A 22,839-nucleotide genomic window follows, 5' to 3' on the forward strand; every position below is an offset into this window, starting at 1 on the left:
ATCATCAGATGTAGGGAATAATATTGTTATTCTTAAAATACCTCTGTACGAATAACCTACCCCATAACCTGAAGATGGATTTACAAGCATCATATAATCAGAGCTTCAGATCTGAGAGATGATCTGGTCTAAGTTTATCGTTTTACAGATGGAAACCGAGGTCTAAGCAGATTAAATGATTTACTCAAAGCCTCCTAGCCAGGTAGGCACACAGCCTGGGGTCCTCGGTGCTCTTTGCTCTTATATCATACGACTTTGGGGAGAGGTACATTAATGCTCTGGATATCTAGCTAAGTGATATAATTTATAAAGGATTTACCCCTACAAAGCAAAAATACCAGGCATATTTAAACACGTGCAAATATTAACTGTACCATTATGAGAGTTTATAGGAACATAGAAATCTTACTATCACCATTGGAAGCTTAAAACATTGGCGTCTTTCCCAAAAAAGATCCACTGCAATCATACAAGGGGACACCAGGGAGGTTGAAGCTAATGATCCTCCTGGAGACATCTCCAAATAAACGCCAATTTCCAATTGTGAAACAGCTCGAACGAGTATCCAAGTCTCTTTGGAAACTATTAAGATGCTTGCGTCGATGAAAATTACAAATGCTTATTAAAACAGTATGCCCAAGGAGGCAGAGAAGACAAACAATGACACACAGAAAGGTCACTCCCTGATGAAATGTTTCCATTGGGTGGCCCAGTTCCATGCTTTTCCCCTTGTTTTCCCTCTTAATTAGAGGCTAAAGGAGGTGTGAGTGAGGGCTGGAGAGTTAACTTTCCACGAGAGTTCGGAACCTTCAACTTACAATTCATTGTTCCGAACATTTTCTTACGATTTTTGGCAGCTTGAACATGCAGGCACATATCTGAGCTGACCTCCTTTGGCTGAAGATCGCTCACAGTCTGTTCAGCAACAGAGACTAAAGGTTTCTGACATGGCTTAAGAAAGTAGTCGTTTTTAGTGGGTTTACCCTTTGCCTTCTTATTAAAAGTGTGGCTTAACATTATTAGTGTTAATTCCCCAATTAGAGACTGTGCATAATTATCATCCCAAAGTCACGTGGAGCTAAGGAAACAGGCCTATCTGGCATGGGTGCTGAAGGCTGGTTTGAAGGGGATTTCAAATATCCTCAAGTTTAGTTTACTCGTATTCCTTTCTCTTCAGAGTTTTGGTGGAATACCTCAGGTTCCAGACATGCATTTGGACTTTTGGGGATTTGTGGATAAAGCTGAAGGTTCAGAAATATTGTGAGATGAGACAAATGGAAAATGCTTGGAAACTCTGTGTTTGCTGGCCAAATAAATATATAAATAACAACCACACGCTATTAACAGCATTCCTTAGCGCAGCTGACCCATATAACACAGCTCCTTATTTAGATGATAAAACAAAGGGTTTTCATAAAGTTCTTGCATAGATTTTCATGTGCTAGACTTTCTGCTTTTAAACTTTCATAACTAAGAGTATTCTTATAATGGAGACAACGTCTAAATGGCATTTGAAGGGAAAATGAGCTTTTATCTCTCAGTTGTGGTGAACTTCATTTCTATCAGCCACAAAACTCTCTTTCTAAAACTATATATAGAAATATATAATTATATATACATATATAAAATAAATATGTATATATATTTTTTGCTTAGTTATTGTTCATTTGTCGAAAGATCTGAAATAAGCATACATGCTAACGGTATGAGTTTGGGCTACTTTTGTGCCTTGTTTTTCCCATCTATAAAATGAGGATGATAGTGATACCTGCTTCATAGGATTGTTGCAGGGATGAAATGAGATAACAGATGTAAAATGTTTAGAATAAGGCTTGGTGTATGATTATTACTCAAATGGCAGCTGATACTATACTTTTAAGGATTTATTATTAATACTATTACCTGCATCCCATTTAGTTTAGTATTTTTAAATGGATACAATTGATTTGATGGTTTGCATGTACATTTCACATACTCAGCCACTCCACTTTTTTGTCTGTAGGAAACACACATACACACACGCATATATACACACGCACAGCTAAGTTAACTAAGTATCTTACTTTAGTTCTCTTGCCTATAGGTTAGAAAGCACGAGGTGCAGCGAAGAGGGAAATCTAAATCTGAAAGTTCATAGCGAGAGACGAATCGTGCCTCCCCATTCCTAGAGCCCAGATGGGGTTACCATCCCATAACCAATTTCTGTCCCCGTAGGGGCTTAGATGCTAATTCTTCCCTACTCATCCTGTAAGACTGTGCTGGAAAGGTCTGGAACTGCGGAATCAGTGCAACCAAAATGCTTTGAGACACTGCTGAGGTATTGGATTTTGTGCTAATAATATATAGTTTCAACTATAGGCTCATTATACATTTATTTTTAACTACCACTCTAGATGGTACAGGCCATACCAATATATTTTTTCTCTATGTTTCTATGCACCAAAAAATGCTTTAAAAAGTGCTTTCTGATTGTGATTTTTTTCCCCAAGGAATCAACAGAAGAATAGAATTATATACGCATTTTTAAGGGTCTTTTTGTTCAGTCTCAAGAAAATATTCTATTTTCAAGAGCCCACATGTATCTTGGCTCTTATCAAAATAAGCAAATAATTTCTAAAAACTCCATTTTGGATTTGTCAGCATCCATCACTGCCTGACAAGTGAAAATCCTGGAAATGTACAGAAATTTTCCTTATAAGTAGGTTCTTCGAATGCTTCACTTCTAGGCTAGCTGTTAGGGCCAGCCAGCTGCTCTCCAATCAAGATGAAAACCAAAAATCTGTAATAAGTAAATAATCTAATTTTCTTTATTCCAAATGACTAGGTTTCAAAACTTAATCAGAAACATGTCCATGTGCTTTCTCATGCTCTTCCATATGAAAAGAGAGTAGGCAAAGAAACTAAATAGGGAAAACATAGTAAAACAGTAAATCAGGTCTACATACAAGACGCACAGAGAGTTAATTGCCTAAGAAGACAGTTTTTTCCCCTGAGGTTCCTCAAATTGAAGTTTGAACTTTTTCTCACTGAACACATATAATTAATCTGTGGAACTGAATCCAATGGGGTTTTGAGGGCATTTTATTTTGAGTAAAAATAATGTCATGTCTAAACCAGTAGAGTAGCTTTGACTATTGACTTAAAAATACGTGATGGCGTTTGAGTTACTATTATATCTTCTAAGCTTTCTTTATATAACTTCTCTCCTTCAGGAGGGGAGATCTCTTCACTTGCAGCAAAATGTGCCTCTAAGGAAGGTAAGAGGCAAAGGGCTGCATCTACATGTGTACCGCACGAGATGAAGGTCAGATGGCAGCAGAGTTCACATCACTGCACACCTCTGAGTTGCCCAATGGTTTTCCAGGCTTTGGGGAGGCTTAAGTGGGTGAAGTCTAGTTCATTCTATCAGAGAGCTTGTTGCATTCCAGCCAAGGAGGAAACAAAGACTCTTGAATAATTAGCTACCATACAATGTGATTCTTGCTAGGCAGACCAATAAACAATCTCTAAGAGAAGACAGGAAGCCCCACAGTGTTTGGAGTAGGGGAGAAACAAGATAGCACTTTTGTCTTTAAGAAGATAAAGGCATTATTTCAGAAATACCGTATAATCCAGCTATCCCTTTACTGAGTATTTATCCTAAGAACTTGAAATCAATGATCCAAAGAGACTTATGCACCCCTATGTTCATTGCAGCATTATTCACAATAGCCAAGACATGGAAGCAACCCGAGGGCCCTTCTACGGATGGATAAACAAGATGTGGTGTATACATATACAATGGTACACCACTCAGCCCTAAAAAGAGACAACATGGTCACATTTGCAACAACATGGATGGATCTTGAGGGTGTAATGTTAATCGAAATAAGCCAGACAGAGAAAGACAAATACTGCATGATTTCACTTGTACATGGAAGATAAGAAATACATGGGTAAAGAGAAGAGATTAGTGGTTATCAGAGGGGAAAGAGGTTGGGGGATGGCAAAAGGGGTAAAAGGACACATATGTATGGTAATAGACAAAAATTAGACTACTGGTGACGAGCATGATGAAGTCTCATCAGAAATTGATAAATAATAATGTACACCAAAAATTACACAATGTTATAAACCATTAAGATCTCAGTAAAACTACTGGGAAAAAAAAAGAAGATAAAGTCATTTTTGATCAGGTTGTTTGTTTTCTTGTTGTTGAATTATATGAGTTCTTATATATTTTTTAAATTAATCCCTTGTTGGATATATGGTTTGCAAATATTTTCTCTCAGTTGGTGGGTTGTTGTCTTTTCATTTTGTTCATGGCTTCCTTTGCCTTGTAGAAGATTTTAGTTTGATGTAGTTCCATTTGTTAGTTTTTTCTTTTGTTTCCTTTGCCTGAAGAGACATGGTATTTGAAAAGATATTGTGAAGACAGATGTCAAAGAGTGTATGCCTATACTTTCTTCTAGGAGTTTTATGGTTTCAGGTCTTACATTCAAGTCTTTAATCCATTTTCAGTTAATTTTTGTGTATGGTGCTAGATAGTGGTCTACTTTCATTCTTTTGCATGTGGCTGTCCAGTTTGGGAACCCTCATACGCTGCTGGTGGGAATGCAAAGTGGTGCAGCCACTATGGAAAACAGTTCAGAGATTTCCCAAAAACTAAAAACAGAAATACCATACAATCCAGCTATCCCACTACTGGGAATTTATCCAAAGAACTTGAAGTCAAGTTTGAACCCAAGGGACCATCAATGGATGAACGAATAAAGAAGCTGTGCTATATATATACACACACACACACACACACACACACACACACACACACACACATACACACACACAGTGGAATACTACTCAGCCATAAAAAAGACAAAATCTTGTCATTTGCAACAACATGGATGGACCTTGAGGATATGATGTTAAGCGAAATCAGCCAGAGAGAGAGACAAATACTGCATGATTTCACTTATATGTGGAAGATAAACAAACACATGGATAAAGAGAAGAGATTAGTGGTTACCAGAGGGGAAGGGGGCTGGAGGATGGGTGAAAGGGGTAAAGGGGCACATACGTGTGGTGACAGATAAAAATTAGACTACTGGTGGTGAGCATGATGAATTCTATACAGAAATTGGTAAATAATAATGTACACAGAAGTTATACAATATTATAAACCTTTATGATTTCAATAAAATAATTGGGAAAAAAGAAGACAATAAAGGCAGCAGCATCATGGGAGGCTCTGGAGTCGGGAAGGAAAGTGGCAGTAAGGCCTGTAAGAATTTACAGAATTTGAAAGAAACAATGAAGACCTTGATTATGGCAGGAACAGTAAGGACAAGAAGGATCTTAGGAGGTGCTTTCAAGAAGAAAGTGAAAGAATTTAATGACAATTAAATATATGTGGTGAGAGACAGGAGCTCAGCCATGATGACTGGCAGTTTTCAAGCCTCAGTCCTAGCTCCTCTTCTCTTTCCATGCCAGTGTCACATGCATGCATTCAACCACCACAACTGCATTCAATTACCTTCTCTACACCAATGAATAATAAAGAGATTTCTCCAGGCTTCTCCTTGGAATTCCAGATCCACAGGGTCCACTCAGTGCTTGGGATGTCTTCTTAGGTATATTAGAGGCGCCTGGGACTCAAGATGTTCAAAATCAACCCCAAATCTGATTCTCTTGCAGGATTCAATCTAAGTAAATGACACTTCCATCGTTCCAGAAACTCATGAGTCATCTTCGATACTTTCTCTTACCTCACCCCCATATCCAATATCACTCCACATCCTTAGATTTTACCTCCTAAATCTCATTTGAATCTGTCCACTTATCTCCAATCCCACTGCTTATTGTGCCAGCCCAAACTACTGTCATCTCTGGCCTGGAAATCTGCAAAAGTGTCCAAAATGCTCTTCCTGCATCCATATTCATTCTCCTTGTTACTGTCTGAGTGAACTTTCGAAAATGTAAATCTCTTCATGGTACTCTTTCTGTTGAAAAATGCGAGTGGTTTCCATTGCCGTTAGGATGAAAGAGCAAAATCCTCAACGTGGCCTAGAATGTGTCTTAACACCTTTTCTGCTCTCTTTGCTAGTTAAGTCCTATGTTGTGTTCTGATCTCAGCTTAATTAACTACTCCAGAGGAGGACCTTTCCTGAGGACCCTAACTAGGTCAGAGACCATATACAGTTCTCACGGCACTATGTACCTCTCTATCTACCCCTTAACATTGATGCTCACCATGGAATTCTTCTCCTCTAGCACAAGGCCTGGCACATATTAGATACTCAATAAATATTCAACTGAAAACAGGCTAAATGAATAAAGAATAAGTCCACAGTTTCTAATGTGGATGAACAGATAAAGTCATTGATCAAAGCTGAGAATAGAGTTAGACAATGGGTAGAGTTGGATAGATGAGTTATAGACTTCGTTTTTACGTCTCCATTGGCTAGCCAAGGAGGTAGTGGGATAGACAAAAATAGTTTCAGGAGAGAAGTAGAAACTGGGAGTCATGATGCTTATGTCCTTGAAACTTTGCCTTGCTAAGGGGGCAGATACAAAGAAGAGTTGTAGCTCAAATGCCTCCAGGGACCACCCAGAAAAGGAATGTGTGTGAAGTGGTGAAGTAGGAGACAAGTGGAGGTGGGGAAACTGGACGATGCATGCTCTGCTGTCAGGCATGCAAAATCAGATGAAAACACATCATCCTATCAGCAAAACAGAACACTTCTGCAAATTCCATTCAGCCCTCTGAGGGGGCTGTTTGACATCTTGGAGAGTGGAGGAAAAGGCCAAAGGTAAAACCACGGGTATGCAGAGAAGAAGCCGGCAAAGGAGATGAAGAAATAATGATTGTGGAGGAGAGAAGCAGTGGAGTATGGTCTCTTGGAAGCCAGGAGAGGAAACTTATCAAAGAGAAAGGAGTGGGTCAACAGTTTCAAGCTTCTGAGACTTCAAGTACAACAAGGATTAAAATTAGGCTATTGGATTTGGCATCACTAACCTTCATAAAAGCAGCTTCATGCTAAATTTACACTAAAATTCGTGGTTTCCAGCCCTCGAGCCAGGTTGATTTTGGCATTTTTTTCAACAAATAGGGTTACCACAGTGCGCTGTTTCTGACCTTATTTAACTCAGGTTCCCTTTTGCTAAACATAAGTATCTCACATTCTTCTTTAATATTATTTTAAAAATCCAAAGAGGGCCAGCCCCAGTGGCCTAGTAGTTAAGTTTAGCATGCTCTGATTTGGCAGCATGGGTTCAGTTCTCAGGTGTGGACCTACGCCACTCATCTGTCAGTGGCCATGCTGTAGAGGCAGCTCATGTACAAAAAGAGGAAGATTGGCAACAGATGTTAGCTCAGGGCAAATCTTCCTCAGCAAAAAAAAAAAAAAAAAACAAATAAACTTTAAAACATAACTAAAACCAATTCAAACAAGAGTAATTTTGAATCTGCTTCACATGATCACAATTTGACTACCCAACAATCTGGAGAGATATATAGGATAGATATTATCCCCATTTTATAGATGAGAATACAGAAGCTCAGAGAGGTCAAGGATCTATCAGGGATCACACAACCAGTTAAATGCCCCAATCACAATTGGCCTGAATCTGGGCTCCTCCCATATTGACAGTGTGCTAGATGCTTCCTCGTTAGTCTACTCGGTGATCTGCTATGAACAGTATCAGCCAAGCACACCTCTACCACAGGAAACACACACTCATACACAGCAAGCCAAGCTGACCATGGTTTAGAAGTTCATCTCTCCACTTGGAAGACACCATATTGCTTGTCGGAGCCACGAAGGCTGGGACCATCTTCAGATCCCAGGAAACAGGCTGCCTGCTTTTTCCTCATCTGCTCCTGTAAGTAAGTGGCTTCTATGATCATGTCTTTAATGAAAACTGAACTCATCTCCAGTGAGAAACCATTTCTTCTGGATGTACGACTTCAGTGGTTGGGAAGCTCAATCTGCTTGAGTCCCCCGCCTTTGGCACCTGGTACATATCATTGATATGCCCTTGCAGGTGACATGGCTTTCTCATTCAGGCAGAACAGATGTGAAGGTCACTGAATGTGCTCCTATGGGTCTCAAAAATGCTTATTAACACAAAACTAATGGCATATGATTACCTCTTAAAATTTTGCTTGATAGCCTCAAAATATCATTTCTGAATAAATGCTGCCTAAACAATTTTATTTCCCACAAAGTAAATCCCAGTAAGATCAGAAGTGTTTGGTTTTAAGTATAAGTGATATTAACAGCAACACTAGCTTGTTTATTAGGTGAGTGAGTGAGGGGTATGGGCCAGGGGCTTTATAAAGATTACCTGTGAGCTTAACCACAAACCATCAAGGTGGGCTACCTCAGAGAGGCTATATTTGCCTAAGGTCACACAGCTACTAAGTGGCAGACTGGATTTGAATTCACATCTACCTTGCTCTGAAGCCCACTCTCTCACTACACATCAGGCCTCAGGAACAAATTAGAACAAGAAATGCTGAGGAAGGGAGCGAATTCACTAATCTTACTATTTTACTATTTAATAGTATTAATGCTCAAAATTCAAGACAAAGAAAGCCTTGAAATAGATGTGTCCATTCCCTCTCTTCTAGCTCCAACTCCTGGGAAGCATCAATTCTCTTCACGCAATCTCTCCTCCACTGCCTGTCATGTTTGTTGTGTACCATATGGAAACTTCTGGAACCAGTTTCCAAGTCACCTGTCTGAATTGCTGACACCACATAACTCTGACTACAGCCTTCCAATTTCCTTTCCCAACTCCCAATTTTCTTTCTCAAGGAAGGGTCAGAATAGTGCATTAACATACTTTATTTATCCTATACTAGAGGTTTTCATGTTGAAAACTCTAGTAGACTCTCGTTACATGCTGTCTTTTTAAAAAGAATATCTGCTTAACTTTAATCCATTACCTGAATCTGGAATGTACTAAACCGGTTGTTATATGGAGTCACCTGTGGAGAGTTTAATGGAAAAGTAAGACAGCAAATTAGTACCATATGATTAGCTTGAGTAATACTAAGTTTATTTATTCAAGGGCCCTCAGAAGAATGCACTGTATTTTTAAGATATGACTTGTTTTCCATATCTACACAGAGGCTTATTGCTATTTAACTGGACATTTAATTTTCTACTTACTCATTTTTCCCCTTACAGACAGCTCTTTGGCTATTCAGTATGTGCATAACGCAGAGTAAAATAATTACAGGAAAAGGGACACAGAGAATGTCATAATTAAATCGTGCATTTGCAAAATACACTCAGATATACCCGAAACATCTTGATTGCTATAATCAGGTAGATTAGGTTTTCAGCAAATACTTTTTTAAACAGAGGTTTATCTAAAGTCAGAAGCAGAGAGGCAGCTCTCAAAATCACCTGATAAGACAACATTAACTAAATTTGCCTCTGATTACTTTTAAAAAAATAAGATATAAAGACAAATCAAAATGTAAATCGATGGATTTGTGAAACATTAGGGCATTTTCCACGACCTTCTAGAACAGGTTTATTTTTTCCTCTTTAACTCTCATTAGCTAAAGCCCCCATGCGTACCGATGGCAAATGCAGAAAGTTACTGCCTCAGGATGTGCTTTCAACTTTTCTTTTAAGGTTTGGAGGTTAAAGTTCAGAGCAGATGCTGTTGCGGGGGTCAATGAAAGCACAAGAACTATGCGGGAGAATGGTGTTGCCACAAGTTAAAAAACATTCAGTGTTTTTATAAAGAAAAAACATTCTCTGTTTTCATAAAGAAAAAAACATTCACCGTTTTTATGAAGAAAAAACATTGTCTGCCAAAAAAATAAGAAATGATGATCAAAAGGGATTTAAGCCCATTACCAGGGCGAAAAACCCCAGCTATGAAATAGAGCGTCAAGGACTCCAAATCCTCTTACGCTCTCTTTTTCTACTTTATGGTGTTTGAAGTTTATATGCAAAATATTTCGCTCTGATCCCCATCTAACTAATGGGCTTGTTGAGGGTGCTGGTGATTCTGCTGATTTACTGAATGGCGACCTGCAGAGAATAAACAAAAGACAAGGAAACCAATTTTAGGGAAACAAACAAACAAAATTACCTAGAAAATTAAAACCTAATATAGCTTTATCCTCTAGAGAGCTCTGCCTGATTGCAGACTGAGCTTAGAATCAGGATTCAAAGGCACGACATGCCAGTTCCGTTGTAAGAGTTCTGCCCAAGATATGTTCATTAAATGGAAAACCATCTTTGCTGCTGCCTTCTGTAATGAGGGGACAGTAAGGCAGATACTAGTCCAGGAACCGGGGAAACAGGCTTTACTCTTCAACTCAGTTACTGTCTTTTTGTTTGTTTAGCTTTGTGAGGAAGACTGGCCCCAAGCTAACATTTTGCCAATCTCCTCTTTTTGCTTGAGGAGGATTGTCGCTAAGCTAACATCTGTGCCAATCTTCCTCTATTTTGTACGTGGGTCGCTGCCATAGCATGGCTTGATGAGTAGTGTGTGAGTCCACACCTGGGATCTGAACCCGCAAACCCTGGGCTGCCAAAGCAGAACGTGTACACTTAACTACTACACCACTGGGCCAGAGCAGTTGCTGGTTTTTAATGAAACAAAATCCAAGTTCTGAAGGCATATTGTCGCCAAACATAGCCAGCCCTCTTTCAAAGATGAAAACTATAATCCTTCCTTTCCCACAGAAATATTGATTCAGCAAATTAGGCCTTATGCAGCACTGTTCCTTCCTGCCGTTTTCTGTTCCCCATCACCAATGCCAGGTGCCCAGAATGTAAAATCTCCCTCCAGGGGAAGGCAGAGGACAAAGGCAGCGAGCTGGAGGGAACCTGCTGAGAATCCAGGGTAGCGCAGGTGCTCCAGAGGACTTTTTGCCCATCGAGAAGAAGTTACAAGTGAAATTCAAGTCTTCAAGAGAGAAATTCTGCCTCAAACCTTCCCTCTTGAGTGGTCTTCTTTAAGCCCTATTCTTGTATAATTCTAGTTCTTTGGCATGGGAAACTGACACTTTTGATCTAGTAATTTAAGGGTAATTTACTGTGAGTGGTAATTTATTAAGTAAGATTCAAGAGTGGAGAGAGCTCTCATAAGCAGGACAGAACTCAACTCACACTCAAGTGTTCTTGACTCGGGTCTTCTAGATGGAACCTATGGGGCTTGATCTCAGTGATTCAGAAAGCCTCATCAAACTTCTTCCAACTCCTGAATTCTTCTATCTCCACACCCCACTCTGTGCTGCATAATTGGAAGTAAGTCTTAAAATGTAAATTCCCTGATGTCATATCATGTTGGTTTAAATTCATAGTAAGCTATAACTGGGTAATTTCTCTGAAGAGACTTACAATGCAGGAGGAAGCTGGGAAAGCCATGTGACTGCATTTGGCCTGGGGCCAGTTCTTAACACTAAATTGCTTCAAAAATACTATTTTTGTTCTGTAGTGATTGTGATGAATGGCCCATCATGGTGGGGACAAAGATGTACCTCGTATAGCAGGATACGTGGGCCTCTAGGAGATGCTAAATGTCTCTGCTTGCTATGATCGTGCATGTATTCAAGCTCACATTCAATCCATGAGGAGCTTTATTTTTGTTTAATAATAAAATGCGTGGCCACATCCTAAAGAAGAGGTCAATTTTCTGGTGATGATGACAGCAATAGTGGATACAGACCAAAGGCACCAAGAGTCAGGTTATATTTCTTCAGAAGTCAATTCTGGCTTTCTTGAGCATTGGGCAATAAATGATCCCAGCTGTCCTCTTTCCATAGATAATCCTCGTAGAAAAGCTTTTTCAAGGATCCTCTTTTCTTTCCTTCCCTCCCTTGGCCTCATCTCATGATCTGTCTGCCCCTTCCCCAATGGGATGAGTTTCTGCTATGGATTGATGAGATTCCAGGTCATTGTAAAGGACAGGCAGGTAGGAGTGCTGGGTCTTCCTTAAAAGGCGAAGTGTGCTCTGCTTCTTGCCTCAATATAGCCAAAGTGAAAGGTGATCCTGGGTCTGAGACAGTCCAGCTATCCCTCCCTCACTCCTTGTACCTTCTCTCTTCTTCCCAGGGGCTAAAGCCCAGTATAGCTTGGGCCAGCTCAGTGCATTGCATCTGGGGAAACGTATTCTCTCTTGCTGCTTTCTCTGGTTCAATTTCCCCACTGCTGTCCGGGCTGCCTTGGCTCTGAAAGGTCTAAAACTCAGTGGAGCATATATGGTCTACTGGCTAATGCGGGAATCAGCAAACTATGGCCCGTGGGCCAAATCCACCCCGCCGCCTGTGTTTGTAAATAGTTCTATTGGAATACTGCCATGCCCATTCATTTATATATTGTCTCTGGCTGCTTTTGTGCTACAACAGCAGACTTGAGTAGTTGTGACAGAGACCATACGGTTCGTCAGCAAAACCAAAAATGTTTACTAACTGGCCCTTTACAGAAAAAGTTTGCCAACTCTTGGTTTAGACCATTGTAAAATGGAGCTGAAATATTCAGTATTTGGTTACCTGCAGTGGAAACATTCTAACTAATAGACTGAAATTTCAATGTGAAATAGAGCAGAAGTTATTTGGGACGATCTAGATTAGATTAGGAAAAAATGAGTGTTCTACATAGTCCAGCCCAACTCATTAAATTTATATATAGTATTGGTGTTTTCAGCCAATGCTACACTTAATTATAAACTATTACTTTGCTTCAATTTGTCATTGTTTCAGGCTGTGAGGGTCTGGGTTCGGCAGAACTGGCAGTAGGAGAAGCTGGCTGAGTATCACAGGATGTTCCAGCTCCCCCAGAGATTCTCAAACACATGGTTTTTAGAATCCTCAGTTGAGAAACTGACGGGCTCCATCTTGGTCCCAGCCCCTCTGGGAACTTATACAAGAGGGGTGGCTGTGGTCTACATCAGGACCCAAATATTCTTGGGTTTCCTGAGCATAATGCCACTTATTAGCACTCACTCTTACTTTCCATCTGTGTGTAAAAGAACTACATTTATGATGTCATTTACATGTGTGCATTCCGTAAATACCCATCATAGTGGACCTTCTAATGGGGGCGTGGTTTCTGCTTTCATGGAGCTTACTCTATAACCCAAAGGAATAGATAAGTAAATCAAAACACTTTCCATTGTGTGTAGCAAAGGAAACCATCAATGAAATGAAAAGGCAACCTACTGAATGGAAGAAAATATTGGTAAATCATGTATCCGATAGGGGGTTACACCCAAAATGTATAAAGAAGTCCTACCACTCAACAGCAAAAAGAAAAACATAATTTAAAAATGAAATCTTGCCATTTGCAACAACATGGATGGACGTTGATGGTATTAGGCTAAGTGAAAAAAGTTCGACAGAGAAAGACAAACAGTGTATGATTCCACTCATGTGTGGAATATAAAAAACAAAACAAAATAAAGCAAATAAAATAAAACAAAAACAAACTTATAGAAGTAGACAACAGATTGGTTGTTACCAGGCAGGAAGGGGGTTGGAGGGGAGGGCAAAATGGGTAAAGGGGGTTAATTGTATGGTGATAGATGGAAACTATACTTTTGGTGGTGAGCACACTACAGTATACACAGGTGTTGAATTATCATGTTGTACATCCAAAACCTGTACAATATTATAAACCAATGTTACTTCAATTATAAGTAAATAAATACAATAAAAATAGGCTAAGTATCTGAGTAGACATTTTTCAGAAGAAGACATACAGATGGCCAACAGGTCATGAAAAGGTGCTCAATGTCACTAGTCATCAGGGAAATGCAAATCAAAACCACAATGAGATATCACCTCACACCTGTTAGAATGGCTATTATCAAAAAGATAAGAAATTACAAGTGTTGGTGAGAATGTGAAGAAAAGGGAACCCTTGTGCACTGTTGGTGGCAATGTAAATTGGTGCAGCCACTATGGAAAACAGTATGGAGGTTGCTCAAAAAATTAAAAATAGAAATACCATATGATCCAGCCATTCCACTTCTGGGTATATATCTGAAGAAAACAACAACAGTAACTCGAAAAGATATGTGCACCCCCACGTTCATTACAGTATTATTCCCAATAGCCAAGATATGGAAACAACTTAAACATCCATCAATGGATGAATGGATAAAGAAAATGTGGTCTACATACTTAGTGGAATGTTATTCAGCCATAAAAAAGAACGAAATGTTGCCAACTGCAACGACATGGATGGACCCCAAGGGCATTTTGCTAAGTGAATGTCAGACAGAGAAAGACAGGTACCATATGATCTCACTTATATGTGGCATCTAAAACAAACAAAAAACCCCAAACCGACAAAGCTCATAGGCTCATAGACACAGAGAACAGTTTGGTGGTTGCCAGAGGTAGGGGTGGAGGGTGGGCAAAACAGGTGAAGGGGGTCCAAGGTACAAATTTCTAGTTATAAAATAAATAAGTCCTGGGATGTGATGTACACCATGGTGACTATAGTTAATAATACTGCATTACATACTTGAAAGTTGCTAAGAGAGTAAATCTTAAAAGTTGTTATTACAGGGGCTGGCTCCGTGGCGGAGTGGTTAAGTCTGCGCGCTCCGCTGCAGGCGGCCCAGTGTTTTGTTGGTTCGAATCCTGGGCGCGGACATGGCACTGCTCATCAAACCACGCTGAGGCGGCGTTCCACATGCCACAACTAGAAGGACCCACAACGAAGAATATACAACTATGTACTGGGGGGCTTTGGGGAGAAAAAGGAAAAAAATAAAATCTTAAAAAAAAAGTTGTTATTACAGAAAAAAATGTATATGTGACAATGAATTTGCTATATATGCATATATAGAAGCATTATGCTGTACATTTGAAACTAACATAGTATTATATGTCAATCATGCCTTAAAAAAAAGCCCACATTCCAAATAGTTATTTAAACTACATCTCTGTAGAGTGATAACTGAATGTTGAGAAGGTTCTAAGTTCAAGTGGCAATTTGAATAGGGTTTTCAAGCAAAGTTTCGTTCAGGAGCTCAGGTGAGAGTAAACCTTTTAAACTTGTGTGTTTTTATGGATACGAAGGGAAGAGCATTCCAGCTTTTGGGCATACACTAAAACTTGTTATGGTCAATCATGATGCTAATGATGGTAGAAAAGGAATGTCATGTGCAAAGGCTCAGAAGAAGCATTTAAGTCCCATTTGTAAACACCAAACTTAAATGAGGGCAACCTTTTTTCCAGTTTACAAAATATTTCACTTATCCTCCAGGAAACATGATAAAATATAGAAAACTGCAGTTTCCATGGGCCTCTAACCATTCTTTCTGGCTCAGACATTTGTGTCTCTATAAGAATGAAAAACTAGTGCAATGAAAAACAAAATGGAGTTCCAAAGCCATGGTTAACCGACACACCTGCAACCTGGATTGATTGTGATACTCAGCCCTGCAGGACTAGTCATACGATTGTTAACGTCAGTACGAGTCAGCGAAACTCATTGCTAGAACAGCTGATTTACATTATAGCCCTAGTTCAGAGACAGAACATCTGAAAACAGGTTTGTAGTTTAGTCCATCAACTCTACAGAAGGACTGGGAATAAAAGAGCCTGGAAAGAAAATGAGGATCAATATAAAGAGAATTGCTTTGCTGCGAGAAAAACTCGACAGTGTAGGAAAAGGATGCATGGTGTGGCTCAGAGAGGGGACTCGGGATCCTGTGGGAGGGTGTTTCTTTCTTCTATCTCACATTAATCACATAATTTTATAGATGGGGTCCTCAGATATAATCTGGTTCAATCACTCATCTTACAAATGAGAAATGTGCGATGTCCGCTCAAATACTGGCTAGGCAAAATACGGTGTCTGGTGATAGAAAGGATGCAAGGGGATGCAAAGAGAATCCGACACGGACCTTAATCTGTCTTCAGAGAGTTTATAGCCTACTAATGGAACTAAGATACACATAAACATTACGAAGTGGAATGTATGCCCTTGCATTTGAGGATCTAAAGTTTTGATTGAGTGCTATAAGCATTCAGGGGAAGAAAATTGTCCTTCTTGTTGGGAGCTGGGATGGTGTGGGAAAGGCAGAGAGGGAGGTTTAGTGAGATGTTTTCAGCTGAAATCAGGAAATATCAAACCTAGGGCAGGACCAGGCAGTGCTGGAGACACAGTGGTAAACAAGACAGAGAGTCCATGTCCTCATGAATAATATGGTGTTTGGGGAGGGGAGATTTTTTTTCACATAGACTTGAAGAAAGGAGAGTGATTAGTTGATGTCTTGAGGTACCTTCTCCTGTTGTACTAAGACAGAGAGGGGCAGGTTTACACAGGGTCTCTGTGTGAGAAAAGACAGGAACGCGCACACGGAGTCCTCTTCTTAGAATGTACTCAATAGTGTACGATTCTAGTATCCTGGGACTTTGAGCCTGAACACATATTTGGGGAGTGTAGGGAGGGAAGTGGCACATTCTGCTTTCTGTTCCCAAATGGTGGAATAAAAGTGGCCATGATGCTCCTCTATTTTGGGAAAATATTTTCACTGCGGTCTCTGACCTTTGGGAGACGTTACCAGATCACACGAGGAATTTCTCCCTGTGTTTCTCCTAAGAGAGATTTCAAAAGATCATGTATTTGTTGCTTTTGTTATGATACTTTGTTAGTTCAGCCCCCTAGGGAAACAGTCCCTTTCAAGAGGGGGAAGAATGATTGTCAAGCGAATATTTTTTTTTTACTGATTATTTGTGTCAATGAAGTGAAAACAACTCACGAGATTTTTTTTGTTTTTTCTGAATCCTGGAATGAGATGAAAATATAATAGTAGTATTTCAACTTATAGATAACAGGATTTCTCTATCTTACATTTTTATGTGATCTTATAATAACCTTTGCCATCATTAGTTATGTTGTGCTACATTAGCCAGCTTTGGGAAAGATAGATTATTATCCAATATAATAACTTATTTAAAAGGCCCAGGTCTTGTATTCACTTTCAATAACATATAATTCATTCTACCTAGAGAATTATTACTGGATGTCCTCTATATTTTCACAGCCTCCTTCCCCCCTGCTCTGCAAAGGTTTTTAAAAGTACTCAGTAGGAACTGGGTCACGATGCTTCAGACTTTCCTACGGGAAAAGGAAGAATGATGTGGTGCAAATTTTTCCCATCTGAGGCATAGTGAAGGCAACATGCTTTTCAAGTTACCAACGTACCAAGGAAAGGTGCCATGTCAGGACAATATGTGGCATCATTTTTTTTTTCAGGAAGATTGGCCTTGAGCTAATATCCATTGCCAATCTTCCTCTTTTTGCTTAAGGAAGATTGTTGCTGAGCTAACATCTGTTCCAATTTTCCCCTATTTTATGTAGGATACTGCCACAGTGTGGCTTGACGAGCAGTGCTAGGTCCACACCTGGGATCAGAGTCTGTGAACCCTAAGGCCGCCCAAGCAGAGTGTGTGAACTTAACCACTATGCCACAAGGCCAGCCCTCTGTGGCATCATTTTTTTGTTTGTTTGTCTTTTTTTTTTGTTTTTTGTTTTTTTTTGGAGGAAGATTAGCCCTCAGCTAACTACTGCCAGTCCTCCTCTTTTTGCTGAGGAAGCCTGGCCCTGAGCTAACATCCGTGCCCATCTTCCTCTAGTTTATATGTGGGACGCCTACCACAGCATGGCTGCCAAGCAGTGCCATGTCCGCACCCGGGATCCGAACCAGCGAACCCCGGGCCGCTGAGAAGCGGAACGTGCGAACTTCACCGCTGCGCCACCGGGCCGGCCCCTGTGGCATCATTTTTTAAGAGCTCTGGTTCAGTTAGCAAAACCCAAGTCCACATTGTAGCAAATGGGAGCCATAGTACTGCCACCTATTTCATAGGGTTGTTGCAAAGATTAAATGAGACGTTAAATGTAAAGCACTTAGCATAATGTCTGGCACATCAAAAGCATTAGTAATTCTTATATCATCATCTAAAAAGACTAATCTCTGATCTTCAGATGGCCAGCCTACCCTCAACAGACACCAAGAGATCTTCCACATAACCTCTCCCCACTCCATGCATCTCCAAGATGTCATGTAACGTGAGCCGAAGAGTATCTACGTATGGCATTCATTCAAAATTATACAGCATGCTTTCCTTCGTAAATCTGGAATTCACCCCAGGAGATTTATCAGGCCTGTGAAAGGGGAATGTCTCCTAAATGAGATAGAGAAAGCAATGAAAAAGAAAGAAACAAGGCCAGGCAGTGACTTAAAACATGTCAGCGATGGGTCTATTTTTTCCATCAACATGTGCTGTTCTCATTAATGGAAGTTTCTCACACACTCAGTAAGGGAACAGGCAAAGGTCTATTTTGCTATAGTGTTAAGGCTCATCCAAACATTTAAGAGATGTGGTAAGCCATAAATTTTCTCCAGACCATCATCATCTCTGCGAGATCAAGTGCTTGTGACCTAAAACATCTCTAACCTTTGAAATAGCACCAAGACACCTTCAAATTTTTTTCCCAGTAATGAGGCAAATTTATGATATACACTTTATCCTATGAGTTTTGGAAACAGCTCTCCCACTGTCTGTCAAAACCACTCCTATTTTCTTGTTGGTCAGATCATTAGCCTAGTTAATGGAAGAGAGGCAGACTATAGTCCATGGGCCAATTCAGCCCACTGATTGTTTTTGTAAATAAAATTTTATTGGATGGCATCCAAGCTGAGTCATCTACATATTGCCTATGGCTGCCTTCATGCTACAACCGCAAAGCTGAGTAGTTGCAACAGAGATTGTGTGGCCAGCAAAATCTAAAGTCTTTACTATCTGGCCCTTTATAAAATTTTGCCAACCCCTAATCTAGATCATTCTCTGTAGAAAGAATGAATTCTGTTTCATGAATAGATGTCTATCAGAGAATTTAAAAATTTTCCATGTTATCAAATCCAGACACTTGGCTGATTGAAACAGAAATGAGGAACTGAGGACAGGATTGCTAAACTGGGAGTTAGGAAGCATTCATTCGCTCATTCATTCCACATAATACACCACTGTGGTCAATACTGGTGTTAGAATGTGAATGAAATACATAAAGACTCTGGCTTCATGGAGTGTAAAGTCAATGGAGGGAGACAAACAGTGACCACTCATTTATTCCTTCATTCATTCCTCATTCATTCATTCACTCATTCATTATCTGTTATGTGCCAGGATATATTTTAGGTACTGGGTATACACACCCAGTTAACCACACAAACCATATATTCTAATGAGGGAGAGATAAAATAAATAAGTCCATATTAACACAGCAAGTATTGGTAAGTGCTCTGATGAAAATATTAGTTGAACCAAATGAAATTGAAATTTTTACAGGCAAATAATGGTTGAATATTGGCAATTTTATAGGTTCAATCTCTCAAGGAGGTAAGCTAGAGAATGACTTTTGGATGAGTTTAAAATGGGGGGTCATGGAAGGCTTCAGGGAGGAGGTGACTTTTGAGCTAAGACTTGAATAACAAGCTGCATCCTGCCCTGCAAATAGCTAAGAAGATGACTTCCTGGAAGGGAGAGGGAGTAGTTTATACAAATACCCCAAGGCCAAAATAAGCTGGGCTTGAGGAAGAGAAGGAAGATCAGAGTGGCTGGAGCAATGTGGGCTGTGGGGAAAGAGGGAGGAGACACGTTGGAAAGAATCCAAGGATTTGGTCAGATGGAGTCTTGTAGGTCAGCATAAGGACATTAGCTTTTATCTGGAGAGTAAAGGGGAGGCTTTTAAATAGGAAAGTCACCTGATCTGCTATATGGCTTTCAAAGCGCTTTTATTCCTCTTGTGTGGAATAAACTCTGAGAGCAAGAATTGAAGTGGGGAGACTCGTTAAGAGGGAGAAGGGAGTTCTAAGCAAAACAAGTGGATGGCAAGGAAAGGGGGAGAAAAGTGTAGAGTCCACGGTGTAAAGTGTAGAGTTGAAATCAACGGGAGCTGGTGATGGTTTGGATGTCATTAAGAGGGAAAATGAGGGATAAGGGAGGATGCCCAGTTTTCCAATTTGACGGCCTGGTTGGACAGCTGTGTGATTCATAAGCCTGTGAGCACCAGGAAAGAACCAGGTCTTTGGGGAGATTATAGGTACAATTTGCAACCTGTTGAACTTGAGTCATCTTTAAGACATCCAATTGGCTATGCTGAGGGGAAGTCTGGGAACTGTGAGGAGGGGTCTGGGCTGAGCTGTCTTAAATTGCAGGAAGATAGATGGGAGCAGAAGTGGAGGTGGTGAATAAACCCCTCAACAGAGAAGATGGAGTTAGAAGAGAAGGGAGCAGAGACAACTCGTCCCATTAATGAGTTCTGTGACCTCATCCAGTCACTTCATCTTCTGTGCTCAATTCCCTCATCTCTAAATGACAGAGTTAAACTAGATTTGGGGTTTTCTAGACTCTTCCACAGAGTTGATGCAGGCGCTGGGGCAGGGGTAGAGGAAAGGCCAGGTATTCAGAGCTCCAGCCCCTCTTAACTCCCCTCGCAGTCAACTCTTTCCCCCAAGTCATATTGATGAACATTAAATCTTGTATTAATCATATTGCCAGGTTCATTTGTTTTATTCTTTTAACCACAGATCTACGACATTGTCATTTCCTTTTACTTCTGTGTACTAAGAATATTTTTTCTTGATTTAGCTGATTTTGATTCTTTTGAGTGGAGCTTTCGCGTTTGCACTTTCCCCATGGTCAAGAGCGGAGTCTTACTGTTGACAATTGTTGGCATGTCTTTTGGTGGCAGTTGGGTTTCTTTCATGCCCCTTGAGGAAGATAGTGGTTAAAACAGCCAACAGCACCATTGCCAGCCTTGATTTTTCCATTTGACACAATGGACCTGGGATGGAGTGATGTCAGATATACAGTTCTTGAGAAAGGTTTATGACCTGAACTTGTATCCCACCAGCAGATCATATCTTAAAACACTAAATTGTGGTGTAAGCAGATTTAAAAATTGTGCCCTGCAATCACTTTTCAGGAGCAACAGGTTTGGCAGAGTTCCAGGCCCATACCTGGAGCAAACATCTGAAAATACTCCAGGTTATGCAGGTTTGAAAGCCTTTCTGTGGTTATAAACCAAGCCTTCTGTTCATTTGTGGTCAGGCAAGGGCTGTAACAGTGCTCTGGTTCTTTACAATAATGGAGTCTCTCCTTCCTGGATTTCTGAAGCATTGCATTGATGTAACTCATATCACATACAACCCTGTATGGTATGAGCACACACATCTTCATTCTCCTGCTGGGTTATTCCATTTATAAGGCCATGATATATCTTTGCTTCTCCCGCATATGATAAGCAGAGACTTATTGTTGATGAGTGAATGGTTCAATAAATCAGAATTAGCCAAAAGGATGCCTCATTGTAAACAATTAAGGAATTTAAAATGCAATTCATAAACACTACCTCCTTTATAATTCCTTACTTCAAGAGAGCATCACACACAATTAAAAAGCTGGTGGAACAGTGCTTGCCAAGAAGAGAGTGGACAGAATGAACTTGGTGTACACAAAGTGGTCAATGTAAATGTTTCGCTTTCCCCAGTCTTGCCAGCCCAAGTTTGTGAAGCATTATTTAATCTTGCCATAAAATAAACTTCACTTACATTAGGGACACTTTCAGGGGAAAGGGAACATTATCACTGATTATGAAATGAGATAAGACTTGGGATCATTATCTAAAAAGGCCTTTGGAGGGCTACGTTTTCCAAATTCGTCATCGTGGTCACACCCATTCTAAGAGCCAGGGCCCACCTTATGCAGTTGTGCAATAACATTATTACGTTAATCGCCCAAAACAGTATTTTTAAAAAACACTCAAGAAATGTTTCAATTTTAGGAATAGGTTACTAATTCAAGAAAAGGAGAATGAAATTTATTCTAATAGCTGCCTCATAAAAACATCTACGGAAGTTCTTTACCATCATCCAATTAAAATAAAATTTACCATGCTGTGGTGGACATCCCACATATGAAGTAGAGGAAGATGGGCACAGATGTTAGCTCAGGGTCAGTCTTCCTCAGCAAAAAGAGGAGGATTGGCAGCAGTTAGCTCAGGGCTAATCTTCCTCAAAATAAATAAATAAATAAATAAATAAAATAAAATTTAAACCTATGAACAGAAGAAAGGATCATTGACAGATCCATAAAAATGTTCATGCCTTTTCATCTAGAAATTTTGGGAATTATTTAACGAAAGCAAAAAGATATATGCATAAAGATGTTCACTGAGTTGTTGTACAAATCAAGGACTGAAAACAATCCAGATTTTCAACAAACAGGGTAATGTAGTAAAACAACATACATCAATACCATGGTGCTTTATTTAGCCATTAAAATTATGGTTATGAAGGGTAGGCAGAAACATGGAAATATGTTCCACACTTAACTGGAAAATGACCAGATCATAAAATGGCGTATACTATATGATGTACAAAATGTACACCTGTGGAATTCTAGAAAGATGCAAGAATTTTTTTTTTTTTGAGGAAGATTAGCCCTGAGCTAATGTCCATTGCCAATCTTCCTCTTTTTGCTGAGGAAGACTGGCCCTGAGCTAACATCTGTGCTCATCTTCCTCTACTTTATATGTGGGACGCCTACCACAGAATGGCTTGACAAGCAGTATGTGGTCCACACCTGGGATCTGAACTGGTGAACCCTGGGCCGCTGAAGCGAAATGTGTGAACTTAACCACTGCGCCACTGGTCCAGCCCCCAAGATGCAAGAATTTAAAAAAAGAAATTAAGTAAGATGGCTATTGGCCATTTTTCCTTTTATTTGCTTTTTTCTGTAATGTTGTTGCTTTGCTTTTCTCTATGATGTTGTTGTTTTTAAAAATAATAAGATTAGAAAGACACTGA

General features: G+C 39.9%; 1 protein-coding gene across 19 annotated transcripts in view; it reads right to left on the minus strand.

Moving 5' to 3' along the window:
* The window catches only part of CELF2 (CUGBP Elav-like family member 2), a 500,204-nt gene that overhangs the window by 471,986 nt on the left and 5,379 nt on the right, over positions 1-22,839 (minus strand). The gene's annotated exons all lie outside the window — the stretch shown is intronic.

Source organism: Equus asinus, chromosome 29 (genome assembly GCF_041296235.1).
Source record: "Equus asinus isolate D_3611 breed Donkey chromosome 29, EquAss-T2T_v2, whole genome shotgun sequence".
In the NCBI taxonomy this organism is placed as follows: domain Eukaryota; kingdom Metazoa; phylum Chordata; class Mammalia; order Perissodactyla; family Equidae; genus Equus; species Equus asinus.